This window comes from Argiope bruennichi, chromosome 4 (assembly GCF_947563725.1).
Source record: "Argiope bruennichi chromosome 4, qqArgBrue1.1, whole genome shotgun sequence".
Classification (NCBI taxonomy): Eukaryota; Metazoa; Arthropoda; class Arachnida; order Araneae; family Araneidae; genus Argiope; species Argiope bruennichi.
The window spans coordinates 53,482,982-53,496,228 of record NC_079154.1 but is presented as its reverse complement, the minus strand read 5'-3'; positions in this window follow the sequence as shown (position 1 = coordinate 53,496,228).

Here is a 13,247-nt window from a genome sequence, read left to right as displayed (position 1 = left end):
TATGTTGCGAATTTCATGAAATTTTATTGACTTACTTTTGATATACCATGCTTTCTGTGAACCAAGCATAGTATTCTTATGAAAATTTATTTAAAAATGCATTTGCACATTAGTTCACTAAATATATAAGAGAATCAGCTATTTTAAAAGGATCGCCTGAAACAACAAAACTGTGACTGGGCAAGTAGAGAATGAATGTAAAGAATTCCAAATATTAGTTTTAGAGAATTTTACCATAAAAATTAAATAATCATCGGCTTTTGCTTGAAAATATGACTATTTCCGGATTCCTTTTTATCTTTTGTGTATTGCTAAATTAACGGTATCTACAACTCTATTTGACTTGTATTGAAAACAAACACTAGTTTAGGATATATAAATTTTGGACTTTATTTTGAAAACATACAAAAAAAATATTTTCCAAGTCAAAGTACCTTTGCAATCTAGTCGGACCCATAAGACCAAGTGTTAGCTCAAGATTGAAACGACTTGAATTAACATTTGTGGATTTAATTTTAATTTTCCATTTTATTCATTATAATAAATTTAAATTATTTTATGTTTATAAATATGGAATGTTTTAATCAAATTCATATAGCTTTTTTGATGAATTAGAATTTCGAAATTTTGTGTACGGATATAATCTTGATGCTCTAGACTATTTCAATCATATTATCAATTATCTTATCTTATCATTAATTTAATTATACTTTAACCGATTAATAAAACCAAATTTTGATTCCATATTAGTAGTTCCCTACCTGGTAATGAATGTGAGGAAAAAATAATAAACGAGTGAAAAGTTACATAATTTTTACAATAATGAGTAATAAATAAAAAGATAAAAAATTAAAAATAATTCAATTATCTATTTTTATTTAAATACATCAATAGTATAATTTTTTCAATTTGTTTTGTTTTGGCATAATGATGCAGTTGAAAATTTAAAGAAACAAAAATTAAAACAGCACGGAATTAATAATTCCTTAGTATATGATGGAAGTTATAAAGTAGATATGATGTTAATCAACTATTGAACTGAAAGATGCCATCCCTTTTCAATTTTAATCCCATATTTGATTTCAGTTTGGTGAAGATGAATTTTATAAACTTCAACTAAAGAAAAATGCAATTTCATAGCAGAAACTGAGAAACTACAACTAAAGAAGGAATATTATAATATTTGATTCTGAATATAATATATAACCATAGAAAGAAAATATTAAATCAATAAATTATATATCTGTGAAAAATATTTCCTCTAAAAATCTATCAGTTGGTATGCATAAAAGGACACCAAAACGTTGGATAATAGAAAACAATGTTTAATTGTACAAAAAACACCTTCCCCCTAAACTATACACAAAAGTTAATACAAACAGAAACTCACAATACAAGCAGATAGAGAGTCGACTCTCTATCGTTAATCAGAAAACAGCATTTGCATTCGGAAAGCATAGCTAAAGAGCCCGCTCCGTGATCAACAAACAAAGAATTAAACATTGAATCACTGAAGCCCTCCGCAATTATTTATATAGGTTTCCAGACAAAGAATTTTTCGAATGAATCTTTAGATTTCGGCTTCAAATACAAATAGTACTTAATTCTTGTATTTGTCATAACCTTCACGTTTGTCGCCAAATGGTCGCCAAGTTTACCGCAAGATCGGGTATAATTAACCTGATATTTCTTAAGAAAATCTAAAATATTTCTTTCTTATTATAACACTATGCAGGAAATGTATTACACTTTCGTAACTGTAATAAATATTTTATTTCTTTTATTTTAAATTCTTGGTATTATTTTTTACAGCTATTAAAAGATATATTACCTCTTTTTAAAAATTCAAATTATAAAAAAGAATCTGTAGATTCTTCCTTCTTAAGACTTGGATAATTTTTCTACTTCTTGAGCAAGTGTTTGTAGAAGTAATTGAAGATCCAATTACCTACATCATTGCGTTACGGAAATATAGTATCTCAACGGCAACTTCAGTAGTTTTATTAAATTTTATTTTATTTTCTGATTTCAAATCGTTCTCAAATAAAATACACTGTGCGGGGGCTAGGGTAAAATTACACAAGCAATTCCTTTAAAGTTTTCTTTTTTTATAAAAGATAATGCCCATATTAAGTTTCTTAATATATAAATTAATTTTGTCGATCACATCAAAGATAGCGGGAAAAATATTTCTGTAATGTCAAAATTGATTTATTTCTGAAAAAAATAGTATTAATTTAGTAAATTGCTATAAGCAGTTTCACTTTTATGAAAGTCAAAACTGAATTGATAATGATAGTTTAAAAAAAAAAAACATGAACTTTATGTCTCATTGTAAAAACAGTATTAGAACACACTTCCTCACATATTGTTTGACAACGGATACTAAAATCCACTGCCCTTTTGCGCATGAGTTAGGATGGGTTTAATTCGTCAAAATAGGGGTGAGAGGATAGTTGAAGGGAGGGAATGTTTACATTTAACTATAAAATAAACTCGAATTACACGCAGACTGAATTAAAATAATACAGTGAGAAACGACACGATACTAACATGCACGTAAAAAATAAAAGTGAACAAAAAAGTATGTAATAGGACGAAAATCAAGGTCAAAGAATGGCGAAGAATTCTTACCGGAAATGGCGAAGAATTCCGTCTCTCCCTTTCATGAGATAGAATCGTCCAAAAATTGGCCGTCTTAGAATACTGAAACTAACAGTAAGTTGTTTACAAAAACAAATAAAGCTACTCATATCTTTATACAAATGTTTAACTGACTTAAAGTTTGCTGAATTAATTTTAATTATAAATTCATAGAGTTCACAGATTGATCCAGCACTTTCTTCAATGATTTTGGAGGAAATTAGGAAAATCTTAATTTATTAAAAAAACTTAACAACTTACTTTATAAATTATAAACTTATTTTATAAAAACAATTTATAAGTGCAACACACAAAACTTAATTTATAAATGCTATAGGGACTCTAATCCATATAAAGCGTTACTATTTTGATACGTTTGTGAAAATCTTATAACTATCGAACATGAATTTTCCACCTACCGCGCAAAAACTGTCACATTTGTTCAATCATTTTTTTTGACGGAATAACTTTTAATACTATTAATTATATTATTCCTTTGATATTTATTTTATACTAGCCGCCTTTGGCGACCAGTCGGTTTGCCAATCTTAATGCTCGTTAAAATTTTAATAATTAAATATTTTATGTAATTCCTACTTTAATAGCTTCTTCATCAAATATTTTAAAGCTTCAAATTTTGATAGTCATGTATTTCACTCATAATAATATAAAGTCCTTCAGCCATAACATAATATGTATCTCTCTCATTTTCTATTAGTTCCGGTAGAATTTATGCTTAAAATTAAAATGGAAATGACTAAACTGCAATTAATATAATATTTTTTACTGAAACAAAGCATTTTTTTTAATAATATGATTACTGATAATAGAGTCACTGAGCGTTTAAACTTTATGGGCACTAAAGAATATCTTTCTTAAGTTATGTAATATCTCAAGAATTTGTCAACAAAATTTTCTCAGATTCATCATGAACAGATCGATTCATTAACAATGTTTCATTTTAAATGCATCAAACTTTAAGAAAATAAAATGAATCGTTTAAAATAATCTTTCGAAAACAGGTTAAAAAACTACTTAAAAAACGATGTACTTAAAACTATAAGCATATACAAAAAATATATATAACTAACATAAATACAATTTAATTACAAAAGCATGCAACTAACCTAAAAATAATTTAAATAATTGAAAACAGGTTTAAAAAATCTACTTAAAAAACGATGTACTTAAAACTATAAGCATATACAAAAAATATATAACTAACATAAATACAATTTACTTACAAAAGCATGCAACTGACCTAAAAATAATTTAAATCATCCGTTGATAACGGTTGTCATGACAACAATCAGAATGCGCATGCGTGAATTTTCTTCGCCAGCTCCGGTAACGCAAATGCGTGAATTTTTCTACGCCAGTTGGGGTAACGCTATGCAGATTATACATTTTTAATTTCCTTTATTCTGTGTTATTTTAATTCAAACGTACTTCAGAATGAATCTGAAACATGGATTAATTAACAATGTTTAATTTTAAATGCATAAAACATTAAGAAAATAAACAGAATCGTTTGAAATAATCAGCCGAAAAATGTTAACCCTAGCCTCATTTCTGTTGGGAGAAAGAAAAATTGAAGTCTTACTCATTACTTACTTACTGGGGAAAATGGGAGATTTTTTTGGCTGAAAAGTTGGCGGTGGGGAAAATGGAAGTTTTTTTTGGCGGGAAAGTTAGTTTTTAATTAATAATTAAAATTCTAATTAAAATTTCAAAAAAAGGGACCCCAGGTGCACATTCCCGACCTCTAAGGTATACATGTACCAAATTTGATAGCTGTATGTCAAATGACCTGGCCTGTAGAGCGCCAACACACACACATTGAGCTTTATTATAAGTATAGATCAGAGGGTGACACATTCAAATATTATCTTCAAGTTTTTTAAACATTCAAATATTTTGCAACAAGCAATACTAACGGATTGGAATTTAATGATATTCACTTACAAAAGAGTTTTCTATAAATTGGACCAATTTTGAAGAACAAATCGTGGTTCTTCAGTGCAGCGATTCTTTGTGAAATACATCACCTTACACATTTGTGATGGATGGTCCACCGGAGTGAACAGACTCAAAATTTCAAAATGTAAATACCAGATATTTCAATGAAATTAAAACATTTTTTTAATATACATTTCCTATAAGGAAACACATAACTCATTAAACTAACTGTTGTTTCATGCTTCGAGAGTAGGCATTCGTGCTTGAACAACTACAATTTTCTCTCGTGTTTGAGAAATCAAAATTCAGTAGCAATATGTGTGTCGCAGAAATAACGCTTTTCAGTCCAGTAATACAAAAAGAACTAATACAACAATCATCAAAAGATTTAATTTTGAGCCGATATTTGACATTTATGATTCGCTGCGACAGCAATTCTTCGATGGAATCGGGTTTTAAACCTTTATTAGAAGATATTAATTCTTCTAAAAACACATTTTAAATAAGGTTTTGAATTTTTAACTATTAAAATAAATTACACCCTAAATCTGATTAATTCTCAGAAAAAGGCAAGTGAGAAGTACTATTATAATTAATTAGACAGTCAAATATTTCATAAGTAACAAGTAAAATATATAAAAACTCCAAAAATTTAATTAAGTTTGAGCTTTAATTAATTAAATTATTTTTAGTCTTAATTAAATAATTAAAGACTAAAAACGCTAGCATTAATCAAATAAGATGTTAAATTTAGAAATTTCTGAAAAGTACGAGGGGAAAACAGAGTGAATCTGTCATTAATAAATTAATTTAAAATGTAACAAGAACTACAAAAAACAACTTTATTTTATATAAATTCAAAGTCTAGACTAAGAAATTGATTTTTTTGAAAATTTTAAAACTACCCCACATTATTACAAAATAAGTAAAATGGAATTTTATTAATGAAAATATTTAGATTTTAACGAAGCAGAAAAGTAAGTATTTGAATTGAAATATAACAGATAATACAAAACATAAATGAAGTCCTGTTTATTTATTAAAACAAGGTGCATTTGTCCATAAAAATCTCCTTCTGGAGAATATTAATTCATTTTCATCTAATTTAGATTTGTCTTTCAAGTTCCTCGTATCAAAAGGCTGGATATAAACTTCCATTTTCTAATTTAAAAGCATTATGATAAGATGTTTCGAAACTCCGGCAAGCAATAAAAAAGAAAATATATTAAATTCATATCTTCCTCTCTTACAGTTTTATTAAGATAAACAAAATATAAAATTCAGATCCGTTTCCAAACAAATGTGCCTTGTGTTCGCTTCTAGCTAATAAAAACTAAATAAAACTGCTTTTAGAGAATACATTAATAGCACAATACAATAAAAAGCATAATCTATAGAAAATGAAAATAATAAAATTATGAGAAGATGTTTTGATTCAGATTTCTTATTACCACTAAAAAGAAATATCATTTACATTTTTAATAATAACATATATTTAAATCTGCGTCTCGTCCAATAAAAATATTATAACATCCTTTTTCCAGCAGAGAATTAAAAGATTGATTAAAAATATTTTTAATAACATTGTGAAAATGAAATAGAAATATAACATGTCAATTTAACTGGTATTATTCAAAATATATCAATTTAAATTTTAAGATGGCATTAGAATCGTTTTCTGGAATAAATAATTTTGAAGTTATTGCAGAAAAAAAATTAAAATTACGAAATTTAAAAAATAAATAACAGAGATAAATTGTCAATGTTTAGGAAATATTTGATTCATATATAGATTGTTTTTATTAATACAATCAAAACAAAAGGCTGCATACCATAAAGCAACTTATAAGGACGCTAATAAATAACATTTCTAGTCTTGCAGATATAATGAACTTAAAATATATACTTAAGTAAACAAAAAAATATCATTTTGTTTTAATAAAGGCAAATTGTGGAAAAAAAAAGCAGAACAATATTTTCGTTAATTCTTTGAAAATTGAAAATCTGAGAATACAAAATGAATAATAATGCTAAAAGAAAATAAATCTTTCATTCGAAGATGTAAATAATTTAATTTGTTTTTTATCCATCGATGAATCAAACATATTTCTTGTGTGTAATGAATTAAATCCACTTTTGGCAGAATTGTTGCTTTCTGCAGAACGATTTCAGATTTGCTTATAATTAAATAAGAAAGAAAAAATATTTTGTTTCTCGCAGCTATATTAGCATTAGTATAAACCTTATTTTTATTACATTTTTGAAGAAGAGGGAAGGAATTATATTTAAATGTTTTAACAATGTATTATTTATAAATATTCAATTTAATTATCAATATTATTTAATAAAATAAAATAAAATTAATCTGAACTGGTGAGTATAAAAATCCGCAATTTCGTAGAATTATTTATAGATTGCCTTTACAATTTCAAAATTAATATTTATAAAAAAATAAACGAATTTAGAGAAATTTTAATAGACAAAATTCTAATACAACCTATCAAATTTGCAAAAATACTATTTTCAAATAAATAGAAAGGATTAAATTCAACATGTGATAATAATAATTCTGCTAATAAACATATAAAGAACTTAAAAAATAATTATATAATTAAATGTTTCTACTTCACTTAATGAATTTTTCTTAATATTTTCAGCATTTATATAAATGATTGCTTATTAGAAAATATGTTCGTAGTATATCTACAATAGTAAAACAATCTGATCGCACAAGCTCTAATCTAAATTTGAAAAATGTATCTAATATTTAATTTTCACAAATTATTAATATTAATTTAGAACTATATTTAACTAGTTTCAAAAGCACATTTGTAGCCCTTTTTCTTTCAAAAAAAAATTAACAACCGTTTCTTAATTTTTATCATTATTTTTTTTAATTTTAATTTCTAACCCCTCATTTTGTACCGTTATTCTTCATCTAACTTATTTGACCAACGTTTCTATGGTTACACAAACCACAAAAGTTATACACGAGAGTTGATCATCTTATATTTAGTAAACATCCGCTAAGCAAGATGCTAGCCTCAGTAAAGTTATTGTTTTCTATCTTTTTTTCTTTTTCGTTTTGCTATGATAATGCTTATAGGCTGGCATATTATATGTTTATATGCTGGCATAGTATATGCTTATAGGTCGGAATAGCGTGATGCAAGATAAGTTTGAAAAGCTCTATAGGACAAACCGTTGAATATTAAACTATTGCATTTAGAACGTGTTAGTTTCTCGGATAGTACATGTTTACCAAGAAAAGACGTTACAATTATAATTAGATTTTTAATTTAAAATCATACGAAAGTTTAATAAGTTTCTTCAATATTCATACACGAAAACAAATTTTAGTGCCAATTTAAAATGCAAAATATGAGCTTTGGAGTGAGATTAGTTTTATTTCCACACAGGTTTTTTTTCCTTAGTAAATTTCACACTCTTAGTAAATTTGAAAAATATTTTTAAGTATATTTTACAAGAATACGTTTCAATGTTTTGGTTTTTGGATTTACATTCATGCACGTTGCTACGGTATTAAATGCATTTCTTTGGTTCAAAGGACCACGGTGGCCTGGTGGTAGGGCCTCGGCTTCGGAAGTGGTGGATTTTCGGTTCGAAACCCGATTCCACCGAAGAACCGTTCGTATAAGCGGTTTTGATGTACGTTAAATCCGTCGGTGCCAAATGTTCTCCAACCAGTGTGGCGTGAAAGCTTGGAGAGAGGATTCCCACGCAGATATAATCCTCGCGATCTGACCATGGATCAAAATTTCGAGGGCAGTCCCAAAATAGCCCTAGTGTTGCTTTAAAATGGACATTATTATAACTAAACTTTGGTTCAAATTAAATGAAGAATAAGAGATAATTATCGAATCTCTAAAATGAAGAATACATTTTGAAATTAATAGTTAATTATCATTTTAGAATTATTTATTTTTTTAAACTTTTTGTATTTTTAAAATTACCATCTTATTTAAAGGATTGAAGAATTATGCTTATAATGCTATTAGATTGCAATATTTTAGATGAAAGGGTAGAATCTCTTTAAATTTTTATTTCGTGCGAGGTGGGGGCTCTGTTTTAGCGTTTTAGTTGAAAGCGCTTTTTTATTCAAAAACCAACCCTACGAGCAGAAAATGCCACACACCACTAAACTGAACACACGCACAAATATATACATATATATATCTTGAAGGTAAATGCCATTCATACTTTAAAGAAACTGTCATGGAGATTTTACAGATTTTTGTTCTCCATAATTTGAAGGAAATATTTCTTCCCCAAGATTATCGAATAGGTATGAAGAAATCAGGAAAAAGATACCGTAAGAAAGAGTTTTGAGCTTATATATTTTTTGAAAGAAATTTGCCCACACAGCATTTCGTTTCGGGATCAGGATAGTTTAGTTATATTAACGTCACGTTTTAAAGCAACACTAGGGCAATTTTGGGACGGACCTCGTAATTTTGAACCGCGGTCAGATAACGAGGACAACCCCTGAGTTGGCACCCTCCTTTCCACACCAGAGGGAGGACGTTTGGCCAGGACGTTTAACGTGCACTAGACCCACTTACACGACAGTTCTTCGGTGGAATCGGGTCTCGAACCTGAAACCCACCGGTTCCGAAGCCGAGACCTTACCACCAGGCCACCGCGACCCGCATTTCGTTTCGGATCTGAAGGATAAAGTATAGCCCTATCAGAATCATATAACTCAGAATTTAAAAGTTATAGTTAAATTAGAGTTCGAATGATTAGGAAAATATTTTTTGAAATAGATTAATCAGAAATTAAATACATACATACATTACAACAAGCAAACTACTTGCATGCAATCAGTGTAAAATATAGAGATAATTCTAGAATACAATTTAATTAATAAGTAAAACTAATTAGTTATTTTATTATTAATTAGTTATTTTATTAGTATTTTTATTGAAATAAAAGTTAACTGAATTTTTTAAAATCGAAACAATGATTATTAAAAAAATATATATTTTTTAAAAATTATTTTGTTAAATATTCTCAGAAAATTTTTGCTTATAAAACACAGCAAAGGTTACATTATATAAATTTAATGAAGTAAACATTCTCAACTAATGCAAAATTCTATCCATAAACTTTTTAATTCCATAACTAATTTATTCAACATAATCTTTTAGAGGTAACTATTCTTTAGAGGTAACTCTTTCATTTAATTTATTTATCGCTAATTCCAAAACCAGTTTCGTTTTCTCTTTTGTGTAATGTTTACATTAAGCACATCTAAACAATGACTAAACTAATAAAGAATATACGCACAAAAGTTAATCTAGAAAATGGCATGTTGAATATTTATCGTCTAATTATTTTGGAACAAATTTATAAGCATGTTTCAGTTTCCTAATCTAATAATTCTGAAAATAGTCACTGATATTAGAAAGCTATTTGCATAATAAAGACAGAATAGTTGATTTAAAATTCTTGCAGGGGCTTTCTAGTGAATTGGATTATTTTAATGAGGAAAAAGATTTATTTTCCTAATGGGGTATTCATGTAGAAAATTTTATTCTTTTCATTCTAAAATCGAGGAAAACAGATATCATTAAAATCTGAAATAAACTATAAATATTTAAGTTAATACATAATAAAATATTTTTTATTCAAATGGAGAAATTTATTTAGATATCATTATTAATGTAAAGAATTATTATTATGTGAATTATAATAATAAAAAGAAAAATTTCTGCTATTCAAAAGCAATATAAAACAAATACAATTGTAAATATGCTTCATTATTTATCTCAAATCATGCTTGAAATAAGTTTATTTTTATTTCCTTTTCAAAAGCACATCAACTAGCGATTTACATTGTCGTCTGCCACAAAAATTTTATATTATCTAAAATATCTTCCTTATTAGGGAAAAGAAATGTTCTAATAATAAAACGAAAAATTCTGCTGTTCAAAAACAATATAAAATAAATACAATTGTAATGGTTAAAGTAAGATATATATATTGTAACTACGTTTCATTTTTTTTATCTCAAAACAGGCATGAAACAAGTTTTTTTCTCCTTTTTTAAACGCATCAACCAATGATTCACATTATCGTCTGCCACATACATTTTATCCAATATAAAATATTTGAATTTAAAAATCTGTAATGGAAATTGTGTAAAGTAGCATTTTTAAAATAAATTGTGTTTAGTTACTTATAATTTTAAAAGAACAGCTAAAGAAATGAAATATTCAAATTAATTGACATTTATTATATCTTTAATTCCATTGTGCACATATTTGTCGTGCATATAAATCTTTAAAGCAAAACACCTAATTAAATTAAAAGTTGTTTTTTTAATTATTTGATTCAATGATTCTTTTCATCTGCAAATTCTTTTTAAGAATTGTTAATCCAAATTAACAATATTTATTACGAATCGAATTCTGGATTGTGTTTTTTAAGTTGAATATATTAATGCTTTAATCAGAAAAATATTAATGCTTTAATCAGCTACAACTATTTAGTAATAATTATATTTTTAATTATTATGTAATAAATCGGTTACACAAAATATGAATTTACTTTGAGATAAAATGTTTTTTGATGATATTTCAGAAATTTTTAAATTGTAATTACAATTAAAATTATTTTTTAAAACTCCGTTTTAATTTTTATTTCTTATTTTTTGCATTATATAGTTGTAATATGTATATCTATAGCTCTCAATTTCTTTTTCCTTCCAAAATCCTTTAGTGTTTTTTTTTTCTTTTGGGGAACCTTCTACAATTATATAACTATAAGTCGATGCGATTATGCCTATTTTCTTTTGGTATTTTTGTAAATTTTAATATGATTTAATAATGTTCTTTTTAGTTATTAAGATATTTCCCCTTTGCTCTCTTTTTCTAATTTATATATAAAGCTAAATTTTTTCCTTTTATGTTTTCTAGATTTTACATGTTATTTTTTAAATAATATTTAAAAAATGTGTTACGGGAATACTGAGAATGTAATTTTTAGTCTATCTGAAAAACATATATAAATCTCACATTTTATTGGAGAAAGTAGTTAGCCAAAAGTAACAACTTTTCATATTGTCTTTCTTGATCAGATATTTGTTTATAACTCCATTACGGTTACTACCTTATTTTTTTAAATACACTAAGCAATAATTTAGAAAATAAGTATAATAGTAAATAAAGGGGAGTTCTTTGTTTCCATTGCAACAAATCTATACAGGTGAAATTTGTAATGTAAATGACAATATATGTCGATTCATATCAAATTTCAGACAAAATCAATCGGTTAATATCTGTATTTGTGCTTTGCTTGTAAATATAAAAACGTAACAAGTTATATAAAAAGGAATTTAGCATGTGTATTTATCATTATAACTGAAATCTGTAACATAGGAATTGAAATTTGGATCAAATCCATGAAACAGCCTTAACTCAAAAACGTAATAAGATAGAAAAGATGAAATTTGGTATGAAGTATTTTAACAAAAGATTGCATTTACTTCGGTATTATATTGTATTTTCATTGGTCAATGGAAATATGTAAATTCGATTTTTTTTTTCAGTATGTTACGAAGTTAAACACGAAACGCAATTAACTTTATGAGTAAAAAAAATCGAAAGCATTGATTTTTTTAGCCGCATTAACATCAGTTTTATGGGATATTTGTAAAGAATCTTGATATCTAAGAGAAGTGAAGATCTAAATAGTGAGTATCTTAGAACCAATAATTTCATTCTATTTTTGATCTACTATAACAAAATTAACTCAAAGATTTACTATATAAAATATATATCGTTATCTTGAATTATGGGTGAATTTATATCTTATTATTGAAGTAGCCAATAAATACGATTACATATCATGGTTATTTGATATACACTTGTTAAAACTTTTTCGATGTCTTGTCTATAATCATGACTTTGTTAGAATTTGCATTGTAAATATGCAATAGGTGAATTTGAATAGATATCATATTTAGAAAGCCGCAATGGTTGTGTGGGATATGCTTTAAATGCTTTAATACGTTTGCAAATATTTGTGAAATATTTGCCAAAACTAATTTTGCTTTGATCTTTTTATGTATTCTTCACATTTTGGTTGGTCTAGTTTACTCAATTAAAAAAATTTCCGTTGGATTAACCCGCTTGTTTTCGAATTAGATGAGGTTATTTCTAAAAAGATCTCGTCATTTTGAAACATGGCAAGAGAGATTACCCTAGCCCCAATTTCAAACGAAAGGATATCCTGAGGATATTGGAATTTCAACAACAGAATTTATGAAGAATAAGATCAATGTCTTTGTTCTATTATATGAAATATAACATGATGCGTCGATCTGATAGCAGAAAACCAATAACGGGATAGTTTAGCTTAATTAAACTAATATACCTTTTAGAAGTAACATGTTACATGTTCCGCTCTTTTAAGCCTCAATCTGAAAACAAGGACTGTAAGTGAGTTGGCACTTCCCCTCTAAATTATTGCACTACCCTGTCGGATGGGCATTTGGAATGAATGAATTTGAGGCGCACCAGAACCAGTTACATGGTCCCTCTAAGGATTCAATTTCGAACATGAAAATCTTCAGGGACCTGCAAATGATCGTGGATCTAATAACCAGGCAGACAGACCCA